The sequence below is a fragment of the Phodopus roborovskii genome, unplaced genomic scaffold (genome assembly GCF_943737965.1).
Source record: "Phodopus roborovskii unplaced genomic scaffold, PHOROB, whole genome shotgun sequence".
Taxonomy (NCBI): domain Eukaryota; kingdom Metazoa; phylum Chordata; class Mammalia; order Rodentia; family Cricetidae; genus Phodopus; species Phodopus roborovskii.
Genome location: NW_026126410.1, coordinates 27055255 through 27068709, shown reverse-complemented (window position 1 = coordinate 27068709; position 13455 = coordinate 27055255).

Here is a 13455-nt window from a genome sequence, read left to right as displayed (position 1 = left end):
CATGTGGTTATATATGCCAGAAGATCAGAGAGACAACCAGGATATACTTATCAGGGATAGCATCCACCCTCACTAAGACAGAGTATCTATTTGACATGGTGTCCAACAATTAACTTACTTGCCATTGAGCCTCATGTATCCCCCATCTTTTCCGCAGTCTGGGATTACATGCTCATGTAAGCATAAGAAATATTTTTATATAGTACTTATTATCAAATTTAGACCATTTTGTTTAAGTGGAAAATACTTCACCGACTGACTCATCCCCCCCCAGAGATTTTATTTTTCAGCTCGTAGTATCCATGTTTTCCTTAAATATATAATTATGGGAAATAATTTTCTAAATATAATTAGGAAATATTTGTGTTACACATATTGGTGAAACAATGTCATATATTTATATTGATTTTTAAATATTACATTATTCCATTAAATTATGTTCAGCATGTTTTTAATTTTATGAAGTAACTAAGACCAAGATATTATACCTACTAAAATTTGCATGTATGTAAAATACATAGTTTCTATAAATAAATAGGTTTAAAATCATCAACTATATCATAATTTTATGACATATATCATACTAATAATGTTCATATCCATATTTATAGTAAGAATATGTTTATTCTAGGATTGGTTTAAGTGCTGAAGATAACTAAATGTCTGTACTACTCTAGTGTTAATGACAATGTAATTTGGTAGTATTCATGACCTGTAGACTGGTTATTTGCCATAAAATAATAATAGATATCAAAGTATTTAAATAACTTCTGTTAGTTATTGGATATTTAGAACCCAGTATTGGCTTCACTTTGGTGCTTGAAAAACTAAAGTGGGATGAAATTAATATAATTGAATTTAACTTTTATGTTGTTGCTGTTTGCTTGTTCATTTTTGTCTGTCCTGTTTTTGTCTGTAGACCAGTCTGTCCTTGAACTGAAAGATCCACCTTCTGTGCCTCAGAAGTACTGAGATTACAGGTGTTAGTATTCAGGCATATGTACTAGGCTGTCCTTAGAGTTCTGACAGTATATATCCTCAGCTGCAGCCACTAAGAGAACCACCTGTGCATATTCACTATGTTCCTTTCTAAAGTGACCCTGCACACCTCCCATCCCTGTCTATCTCTCTTTTTATCTCTCTCCTTCCTTTCTCTCTCTCCTTCCTTTCTCTTTCTTCCTTCCTTTATCTCCCTCTCTTCATCTGTTGCCCTCTCTCTACCTCCCTCTCCTCCTCTCCCTCTCTCTCTCTCTCTCCCCCTTTCCCTGTTCTCCTTTCTCCCCCTCTTTCCTCTCTCCTGCTGCTCCTGTCCCTGGAGGGCAGCATCCCCCTTCCCTATTTCCCTTTTACAATCCCATTCAACTAATTAAAACACCCTTTTCTTGAAACCTGTAGCATGGCATCTTTCTCTTGAATGCTGCTTTACATAAATTATAACAAAATTGTTTGCTAACTATGGGCTACGCATATTAGGAGTCTTATTTCTGCACCATATTGTTGGAAGACAACAGTTACAGTGATTGTCTAAAGGAAAGAGTCTACATTGATAATTCAAATGTATCTCTTTTCTACCAGTAAATGCTTCACTTATGAAAAGGGCAACAAAATATATGTATTTCCATTGGTCATTGGTCAATAGGGGCTCTTTTATGGTAGTAGACATCATCCATGGAAAGATTTTTTTGGCATGTATCAATATTTGTAAAATGGACCACTGCAAAAATAGAATGTATATAAGAAGCAACAAAGTGCCAAGGTAAGCGTTCAATAAAAGGAATTAAGAGATTTACTCAGGTCATTGCTGCATCAATTTGGTTTTATGGCTTTAGAATATTCATTGGCATTTTAATTTCTCTTACAGATTTTCTCTTTTTTACCTGAATTGATGTCATTTTAACGAGTATTTTTCTCTTTATGTCCTTATTATAAATCTATTTGCAGTTGTGTAAACAGAACTTGTGTTCTCTTGTATGAAATATTGTCTACTCTGGTAGCTTTATCATCCGTTCTCAGTTTAGTTATTAAAATGCTCTTCAGACAAGTCTATTCTTAGACAGAGAAATCATATTTTTTACAACTTTTTCCTGAGAACTGTCTTCTACGTTTTCTGAAGAATAAGGACTGATCACAAGTTATATGCACTGTTTCTCTCATGGTGTGTACTTCGCTGTGTATTCTATATTCACAATTTTGTTGACATCTTTACAAAGACTGAAATCAACAGCACACCATTCTATCAGTCCTACCTTAATACCTTAAAATAGATTTGTTCTTTACCACCTTGAATTTCCTTTTCAGGTGTTTGTTATATCAGCAAAAAATTATCACATCCTATCCCCATTTTACTATAATTAAATATGAATAAAATAACTTTTAATTGTTTGTACTATCCAGTCACTACTTCCCATATATGTTTCGAAGTATTGATTACTAGTCTTAACATAGATGATAAACATTCTAAGATACTTCATCCGTTTGTACCAGAAAAATTTTTTCTCTGGTTTCCTTAAAATATTACATTTGGTAATGGGGGCATTTCTGTGTCCACAGCCATCAAACAATCAATCCATAGGATGCAGTTTGGTTCATTATGACTAAGTATCCTGAGAGAGAGAGAAAGAGAGGGAGAGAGAGAGAGAGAGAGAGAGAGAGAGAGAGAGATAGGAATTCTCTGTGTAGTCACCTTACTGTCTTAGAATTTGCCTTGTACACCAGGGCAACCTTGAATGCACAGAGATCTGCCTGCTTCTGCCTCCCAAGTGATAGAATTAAAGGTGTGTGCTACTACCACCTGCTATTTAATTATATTGAGGCAGAGCAAAATTTGATGAAAACTTTTGTGTTGTTGCTCAATTTGATTTCCACTATAAATTATGTCAAGAATAGTTTTTCACTTCTGGTCTGGCCCCACTGCCATGCCAGCCTCAAATAATGCACAGAGACTCTGTATTTGATATAATGCTGTTGGTCAGTTACTAGATACTTTGCTGGCTCTGTCTTAAATATTAACCCAATTCTATTAATCTAAGTATTTCCATGTGGTCTGATCTTACCAGAGAGAGGGTCAAGTGTACTACCCTATAGGTCCTCCATCTTGAAACTCCTTCCTACTACTTCCTCTCTCTTTCTTGTCTTCTAGTCCCACCTATCTTGCCTTCCTATCGGCCAAGTGCTTTATTCACTAACCAATAAGAGAAACATATTTACACAATGACATCACCCATCAAAACTACACAAGTCTCCTTAAGGAGCAAAGTAAGCTAAATAAAGATCACATGTGACTCTAGGAAAAATCTTGTAAAGTAATTGTGAAATTTTCCATAAAGATGGGTTCTCTAAATTCACTACATGTGATAACATCCAGAAAGGTAGATTATGTAGACTGACTGAGCAAAACAAGCAAATGATAATGTTCTGGAGGAGCATCCAGTGTGATCTTGCCACATTAAACAGCACAAAGGTCTCCACATTAAATTTCATACACAGCGTGATTTGGACAGGTAACAGGTTGTGCCTTCCATCTTTTGAAGGAATAGCTTTGTGTTCTTACATTCCAGATTCACCTAGGTTTTATATGTGAGCACAAGTAGAGCTCTCTGCCTGCCTTGTACAGATAACACTTTTAAAAGTTCCACTATTAACATTCCCTGCCATTTTTATCTTTAATTAAACCAAAACTCTATACCCATATTTGCAGTAAATAGTATTATATATCTATGTAATCATTAAGATAATATGAACCAAGTTTTCTTATACTACCATTTGCTAATCTCAATGTAGAGTAGATATAGCCAGAATACACATGAATATGATTTTATGTTAAGAGAAAGAAGGTAGACAGCCTGGGTAAGAATTATTTTGTAATATGCAGAGAGACATTGTTACACTAACATGATACTAACTAAGTAGTTTTTCCTTGGATGCTCACTTTTTCTCCATCTGCTACATTTTATAAAAATCCTGATTGATTTGATTTTCAAATGCTAGTCAACAGCTGGTCTTAAGGTTTTCAGACTATCATTGCCTAGCCACAATTTTGAATTTGCCTTTTAAAATACATTTTCTATTTGAAATAATAAAAATAATATCATTTGATGCTCAGCTGTGTTTGAAAATGTGAACCTTATATTGTAAATATGTATTCTGTTTTGTGATTTCTTTGATTGCTTGCGTAAGTAACCACCTTATTATATTTTCATATAGGCAAATACAGATCAGAAGCATACACAATAGCCACATATAGAGTAAATTTTTTTTATTTGTCACTAAAAATGTAATGTTAATTGTAGTTGAAAGATTTTAAAGATTTGAGAAGAAGCTGTTTAATTTGAGAATGGTTTGGGAGATATTTTTCTACACCAATAAGATATGAAATAAAATAATTTATGAATTTTAAAATATCTGTTTTTGTTACACAGAGAAAAATGTTTAAAATACTTTGCTATTATAAAATTTTCAAGTGTCATATAACATGTAGAAAGAAACTTTAAGAAATTATTAAATGTAAAAATGTATGGTTAATCTAAATGAAATAATTTTGTGTTTTATAAACCTAAGAAATCTTAAAAATTCTTAAATTTCTCAGGATTACTTCTTGAGCCATATAATAGATACATGTCACTAGGCTGATAAAATGAACATTAGATATTTTATAGATATTCTGTTATAATACATTTTAGCATCTCTTTTCAAACAACATGCATGAATAAGCATTTCTTAAAAACAATGAGGTAACATACATTTATCATTTGGAATCCCAGAAGGTATGCTTGCTTTTAGCATAATATCTTTATTATTTGGGAATTTTACATAATTCAACCGAATCATATGACCTTGCCAGTCCTCTTAAGTCCTCTCTGATCCTTGTGATCCCCTCCTGAAAATTTTAAGAAGAAAAAGGAAAAAAAATTTTTACTTAATCCATTTTGTGTTGCCCATATACTCATTGAAGCCTTATCAAACTCCTCATGGTGGTCTGTTCCTTAAAGAAAATTTAGTACTTCCCCATGTCTAAACCTTAGAAGTACTTCCCGTTAATGGCTTCCTGTAAAGACTGATCTTTTTGAGGGGGTGTGGTGGTAGGGTCATTCCTGATATCTTTTATATCTCTCATTCTCAACTATGATTCTTCGAACACTGATACTACTACAGTGAGCAGCAGAATGGATCATGGACTTCAACATAGTTTCTGATGACAACACAGGCCATGGACATCAGCATAGCCTCTAATGTAAACATGGGCCTCTCGGCATGGTCACCAGTGGCATTACAGACTACTAAACAGTATGGCCCTTAACTACAGTATAGACCAAGGACACCATCATGACACTGGCCTTCAGCACAGGCCAGGGCCATCAACATATCTTCAGGTTGCAGCATGGACTGTAGACATTTACTTGGCCTTCTGTGGCAACATGATCTATGGACACCAACATGGTTCCAAGTGGCAAAAAGTCGAAGACCAATGGCTTTGGTGGTAGCAATGCCTAGAGATAAAGGATGGTGTCCTGCTGGACTATAGATCTTGGACATCCACATGGCAGTTAGCAGGAATATGGATGATGGACATATTTATAACCCTTGGTATTTATGATATTGGGATCTAAAAGCTTTTTTTCCTGTTAGTATTTGTATGTATGTGTGTCTGTATGTGTGTCTCAGTGTGTATACTTCTCTGTGTATGTGTATGTGTGTGCCCATGTGTATGTATGTCTGCATCTGTATATGTGTGTCTATATTTTTTTGGTTTTTTTATTTAATTTATTATTTTACATGTTGATCCCACTTCCGTCTCCCTCCCTCCCTCACTTTTTTAACACAGAATTTATTAAAAATTAAAACATATTGATGTGACTCCAAGAACTGATCACAAGATACAATGTACAATTGAATGAAAGTAGACAGCAAGAAGTGGCATCACAGATTACTTAATTACTCTGCCCTCTCACATGTACTCTAACCACCCTCCCATCCCATCTCCCACCCCAATTCCATATGTAGAGGAATGTCATCCAATTGGGGTCATGTAGATCTGACAAGTGATGTGAATTAGGGACTAGGACTTCTCTCCTGTCTCTAGATTAAGGCAGTATCCCTCCATGGGGATGTGTTTACAAGGTCCATTTGTGCACCAGGGATACATCCTGGTTCCACTGTCTGAGGTCCCTTAGAAAGCTCAGTCCTTCTGGCTGAGAACCATATACAGGGGGGCCTGAGTCAGTCCCATTCTAGCTTCCTAGCTATCAGTCTGGGAATCCATTCATCCGTATTTGCAAGGGAAAGTAAGGCATATGGAGCCAATACCTGGTAAATAAACACAGAGCAGTAGGGGAAAAAAAGGAACATCTTATTATCACATATTTAGATTAGGAGACACAGAGTTTCTCTGATTAACTTTACTGTATTAGATATGTTTGTTTCATCCTATTTTTCCTACTGTCCTATTACTCTCCTAGAAACTAACCCAGAATGGTTTTTGGCCTTTAACAACACCAATATTATTGCAAGGGAATATGAACTTTCCCATTTCAAGGAAGTTATTTAGATGCAGACATTAAAATACTACAATAAAATTATATTGCTCTATTCTTTTCTTTAAAGAGATTTTTAAAATAGAAATGAATATTATAATATACCAGCTCTAAAGTTTTAATATGCATTTGTGGATATTTTGATCACCTATTTTTCTGTTCTTTACTTTGCATTTCCTAGTTCTGACATATCAGAGATTTCATCTCCTTTGGGAACCTTTAGAGTTTGGGAGCACATTTTGCCTGGAGGAGGCAGGAGGGAGGTCCCAACTACTACTTCAAATAGCTTGACAGGTTTTGTTGACCCTTCCTGTTGGGCATTACCCTCCCTATGGAGTAGAGGGAGGAATGGGATAGAAAGGTGATTGGGGGACATGGGAGGGAGGGGGAGAGAGGGGAGGAGGAAGTGGAAACTAGGCTCAATATATAAAATAAGAAAAAAAAAAGAGTAGGTTAGAATGTGCTGCCATTTTGTCTTGATTGTGTCATTTGAGTTACAGAAGCTTCTCAGTTCCAGGAGGTCCCATTTATATGCAATACTAGTGTGGTCAGAAGGTGGTCTCCTGTGCCAATGTGTTCCCACTTTCTCTTCTATTTTTATATTTATTATTATTTCTTATTTTACATATCGATCCCAGTTCCCTCTCCCTCCATCCCATGCCCCTCATCCCCCTCCTGTCCCATTCCCCACCCACTCCACATGGAGGATGATGCCTTCCAGGAGTGATCACCAAAATCAGTCAAGTCATTTGGAGTAGGGTCTAGGCCCTCCCCCTTTCTCGAGGCTAGGGGAGTATCCTTCCAAGGGGAATGTGCTCCAAAAGTCTTTTTGTGCACCATGGATATATCCTGATTCCAGTGTCAGAGGTCCCCTAGACTGCCCAGGCCTTCTAACCCATATTCAGGGGGTCTGTGTCTGTACAATCTTGGTTTCCCAGCTATCAGTCTGAGGGTCAGCTGTCTCCAGGGGTATCTGTAGCCTGTTCCTCACCTCTTTTCTTATCACTCCTCCTTCTCTAACACTGGATTCCAGGAGTTCAGCAATGTGTTTAGCTGTGGGTATCTGCTTCTGTTTCAATTAGCTACTAGATCAGGGATCTATGATGGCATATAATTAGTAGTCAATCTCATTATCAGGGAAGGGCATTTAAGATAGCCTCTCCTTTGTTGCTCAGATTGTTAGTTGGGGCCATTCTTGTAGGTCTCTGGACATTTCTCTGGGGTCAATTTTCTCTTCAAACCTATAATGGCTCCCTCTATTATGGTACCTCTTTTCTTGCTCTTGTCTATTCATCTCCCAACTCAGTCTTCCTGGAGCCACATGTTCTTCTCACCTTCTCTTTCTCCTAACTCCCCCTCCACTCATTGACCCCCACACTTCAAATATGCTCTGGAGATCTTATTCCTTTCCTCTTCTGTGAGGGACCTTGTGTGAATCTCTAAGGTTCCTCCTTGTATCCTACTTTCTTTGGTGGTATGAATTATTGGCTGATGATCCTTTGTGTAATGACTAAAATTGACAGATGAGTGAGTATATGCCATGTTCCTCTTTTTTGACTGGATTATCCTGACAGAAGCAGTGGGTTCTGCAGGACAAAGGGTATTAGGAAGGCAGGCTTTGGGTAGTATATGAAGCAGAGTACCAGGACTGTAGTATCCAGGGCCAGGATATAGAGGGGAGAAAGATGTGGAGCTAACCCAGGGAGTTCCCAGTGAATAATGTGGGTTGATTCAGCCTGGCTTGGCCCCAGACTCACCTCAGGCAGAGGGAAGGTGATGGGGCCCAAAGATCAGGTGAGGGCAGGCTCAAGATGGTACTACTTGGATAGGCAGGTCCAGTATGCTCAGAGACAACCAAGGAAGTTCCAAGGTGGTGTTGGTGGTGTTGGAGCAGCATTCTAACCCAATGTTCATCCCCAGCAGTGGGCTCAGCAGGACTAAGGGTGAGGGACCCCATTTTCTCTTATAAGAGGTTCAGTGTGGCTGGATTTATGTTGAGGTCTTTGATACATTTGGAGTTGTTTTGTTCATGTCAATAGATAAGGCTCTATCTGCAATCTTCTTGTCAGTATCCAGTTATGCCAGCACCATTTGTTTTTGGTGCTTTCTGGTTTCCATTGTATAATTTTAGGTTCTTTTTCAAAAATCAGGTGTTCATAGGTGTGTGGATTAATATCAGGATCTTTAATATACTTCCATTGGTCTACCTGTTTTTGTGCCAATACCAAGCTATTTTCATTACTGTTGCTCTATAACAGAGCTTGAAGAGATGATGATGCCTATGGATGTTCTTTTATTGTACAGGGCTGTTTTAGCTATTCTGTGCCTTTTGTTTTTCCATATGAAGTTGAGTATTGTTCTTTCAAGATCTGTGAAGAACTGAGTGGTACCACTGGCCTTGAGTTTTAGAGAGATAGGAGTGATGAACAAAAGGGTCAAGACCATGCTGGATAACCCACAGAAACAGCTGACCTGAGCAAGTGGAAGCTCACGGGTTCCAGGGATTCCAGACTGACAGCAATGGAACCTACATGAGACTAAACCAGGGCCCTGGATGTGGGTGTCAGTTGGGAGGTTGGGCTGTCATTGGGCCTGTGGTAGTAGAAACAGTATTAGTCCCTAGTGAATGAATGGGCTTGGGTAACCAATTCTGCAAGGAGGGATACTATACTCTCTCTGCCTAGATACAATGGGGAGGGCCTATATCCTGCCCCAAATGATGCGACAGACTTTGATTATCCCCCATGGGAGGTCTCATCTTCCCTGAGAAGTAGATAGTGGTATGATGGGGAGATTGTGGGATGAATGGGAGTACAGCAGGGAGAGGGAACTGGGATTGGTATGTAAACTAAGAGTCTTTTAATTTAAATAACGTTAATGTAAACGAAAGAAAGCTAAAAAAGAAAGGAGTAGTTTCAGTGTTATTTTCAAGTGGACTTTTGGCTAGACAAAACATAAAATAATGGTAAGACATAAGAAGCAGGGACCATTGCAAAGTTATGTATAAGTACCTAGATAATCCAGAGTGTTTGATGAGTGGTTGGAATAGGACTGGTCTCCACAGGTTCATATATTTGAAAGTTTGAACATTAGGGAGTTGTGTTATTTGACAGGGTTAGGAGTTCAGAATTTATTAGAGTGGGTGTAGCCCTATTATAGGAAGTATCACTGGGGATGGGTTTTGGCGTTTCAAGTCAGGCCTAGTGTCTTGCTCTTTTCCTGCTTCTTGTGGATCATTATCATTACCATTATCTGTTCCTTTTCCAGAACTTTGTTACCTGTGTGCCTCCATGCTTCCCACCATAATGGTAATGATAATGGACTAAACTTTGGAATGTAAACAATCCCCAATTAATTGCTTTCTTTTAAGAGTTGCCATGGTATGGTATCTCTTCACAGAAATAAAATATTCAATAAAATATCCTTTTTTTTTGATGTTTTGAAACACAGTTTCTCTTTCTCCATATTTATAGTCTGTCCCTGTCCTAGAACTTGCTCTGTAGACCAGGTTGGCCTTGAACTCACAGAGACCAGACTGCCTCTGCCTCCTGAGTACTGGATTCCAAGAAAAATATCTTCAGAGCTAGAAGTTTATACACAAAATTGTACACAAAGAGAGAAGAAAGAACATTAAGTATTGAGATGAAAACTTAGAACATTAAAATATGACTTTATTCTCCAGAAGACAGTAACACGTGGATTTTGTGAATATAATGATATCTATATCAAAGTTTGCCCTCCCAGTCCAGATAGCTAAAAGTATTGAGATATGAGGCAGAATACATGGAGAAATATGGCACATTCTACAGACTATACAGGATTAAACCAAACATCAAAATTTCACAGAAAACTACTTTCATTTGGCTTTAATTTTTAATAATTTATATACACAATATACTTTTAAAAATTTAGCTTAGAAACAATAATATTTTAAGTATCAATCCCAGTTCCCTCTCCCTCCCTTTATATCATTCCCCCTAACTATCCCCCTTCCTACCCCCCTATTCAATCCGCAATGTGAGTGAGGCCTTCCAGGGGAGTCTATCACATTCTTTGGGGGAGGGCCTAGGCCTTCCTCCATGCATCTGCGTGAAGAGAGTAAATTAAATATACCACATTTTCTTCATCCATTTTTTCAGCTGATAGGCCTTTAGGTTGCTTCCAGGTTCTGGCTATTACAAATAATGCTGCTATGAACATAGTTGAACAGATGTCCTTGCTGTATGGATGTGCATCTTTTAAGTATATGCCTAACAATGGAATTGCTGTATTTTGTGGTAGACTAATTCCCAGTTTCCTGAGGAACCACCATACTGATTTCCAAAGTGGCTGTGTGAGTTTGAACTCCCACCAGCAATGGAAGAATGTTCCCCTTTGTCCATATCTTCTCCAGCATAAACTGTCTTTGGTGTTTTTGATTTTTGTCCTTCTAACAGAAGTAGAATGGTATCTGAGGGTTGTTTTGATTTGCATCTCCCTGATAGCTAAGGATATTGAACTCTTTCTTAAGTGTCTTTCAGCCAATTTAGATTTGGAGGAGGAATCTTTAACACAATTTTGCATGCATTCAAATAAACTCCTAACATTATCTAAATTCTTCTTCAAACTCAGGAATACAAACTATAGCTCAGCATTTTATTCTTAGAAAAGCTGTTGGGATTCCATGTTGTTTAAGACCATTGTCTCTGGTTTACCCAAGAAGACACAACCTACAACCAGAGGATTTATCTCCAGCAGCCCCAGTGTTCAAAGAGCCATATTAAACTGAGATCTACCAAAGTGCAGGAACACAGAATAATGTGGATATAGAATGGCAACTGCAGATATGAATAGAAGCCTGGCATATTTTTCTTTGATTCAGAAGACACATGTGTAATTCATTCTATGTAACTTTTGTTGAGAGGAATACAATATAGTTGCTTTCTGATGGCTAGTAATGGTTCAAGGAAGTAAGGTATAACTTCATTTGTTAGGCAAAAGTATCATTGATGTATTAAGAAAATTCAGTGAATAATTCTAATGATCTCAAATAGAAAATAAGCTTGACTTATCACACACATGCAATAATATATAATTGTATATGTATTTCACTGAATATATGTGAAAGTCAGAATGTGATTAATAAAAGTATGAGATTCTAGTATCTTAACCTGCAATTGCTACATTAATGGCACTTTTTTTTTCTGGGTATGCATTGTATTCCTCTCTGCTTCACATTCCAAATGCTCACAGTGGCCAAGATCTAATCATAAACACTGAAAATAATCAGGTGTCCAGAGATGGGTTAAGACTATTTGAAGTATTTGGCTTGATGTCTGTAGTGACTATGATTTAGTTGTTTCTTTCCTTCTTCACTCATGGGCAATCAACCCTCCAGAATCCATTGTTCCCTATCTCTTAGTCATATTACCAGATGCATTCCTTTAGACTTCACTTATTTTCATCCTTTGTGTCTTCTTGTGAATACTTTAACAAGTAAGATTGACTTTCAGTTTTGATGTATAATTCAGATAATGGTAACAAGAAGGGGCAGAGTTTAAAATATTTCCTTATAGATTCAAAAGCATTGCTTTAAAAATCTTTGTGATGATTAAACTAGGACTCTAAAACTGGTGTTTTCATTGTTCAGGTCTTTTTTAGACAACATTATTATTGAGATTTCATGTATAATTCTTCCCTGTTATATAAAAAAGATATAATTTTGGAGCAGGTCCTCTACCTCTTATACTTTTTCCTCCCATCTTCCATGATATCCTCTGAGATGTAAGAATACAGGTTGTGTTTTAACTTTAAGTGGATCTAGAAGGTTGTATTTATATATTCACTCACTTATGCATAAATATATACATATGCACAATTGCTGTATATTTGACAATAATCAAAGAGAAAGAAAAAGATTATGGATTTGAGGGATGGGGAATATGGGAGGGGTTAGAGGGAAGGAAGAGAAAGAAGTGATGGAAATAACACAAAACTGAAATCTAAACTTAAATAAAATTAAGAAAAGTTTAAAATGTTACTCACTAAGATAATAAAAACATTATTACATTGAATGGAGATCAGGTGTCACAGCAGGTGAGTTAGAGTAATAAGTTTGTGTTGGAAGTTTAGTCTTAGAGTTAGGATAAGAAGCAGAGAAAGAAGGGGAATGGTAGGATGCTGTCAGTATCACAGTCATTGGGTGTTTCCTCAACAACCACCTCTGATTGCATCAGCCCTAATCGCCATAGGAATTTCCTACTTCTGCCAAGTTTGCAATGGTGAAGAAAACTGGCTGATTGAGACAAGTGAGAATTATAATAGGAAGAGTGTTATAATCAGAGATTAGTAAGGGGTTTCTTATGATGTAAAATGATTCATTAAAATGCAAAGAAATGAGAGGATTGGTATGTAGATTATGAGGCCATCTGCTGAAAAGTATAGGTTCATTTTCTTTATCATAGTTGCATATCCTCTGTGAAATGAGCCATCATTTTCTGCAATTTCTACATGAGTGCACACACACAGATAATGAAAACTAAGTATACTAAATTGTTTTTAACTTTAAGGGTCAGAGATTATTCGTCCTGTTGTTTCTCTATAAAATAATAAAATCATTTCTAATTGTTAACATAATATAGCATTGAAAATTTCCCAAAAGCAACTGTAAAGTTGTAATACAAAAATTACAAGTAAGCTTGACTTTCAGTTTTGATGTATAATTCAGATAATGGTAACAAAAAGGGGCAGAGTTTAAAATATTTCCTTATAGATTCAAAAGCATTGTTTTAAAAATCTTTGTGATGATTAAACTAGGTCTCTAAAACTGATGTTGTCATTGTTCACATCTTTTTTAGACAACAATATTAGTGAGATTGACTTCAAAAAGATTATAACATTTATTTGTACATCAGTTTACATTACACAGGAAAATAAATAATCTAGC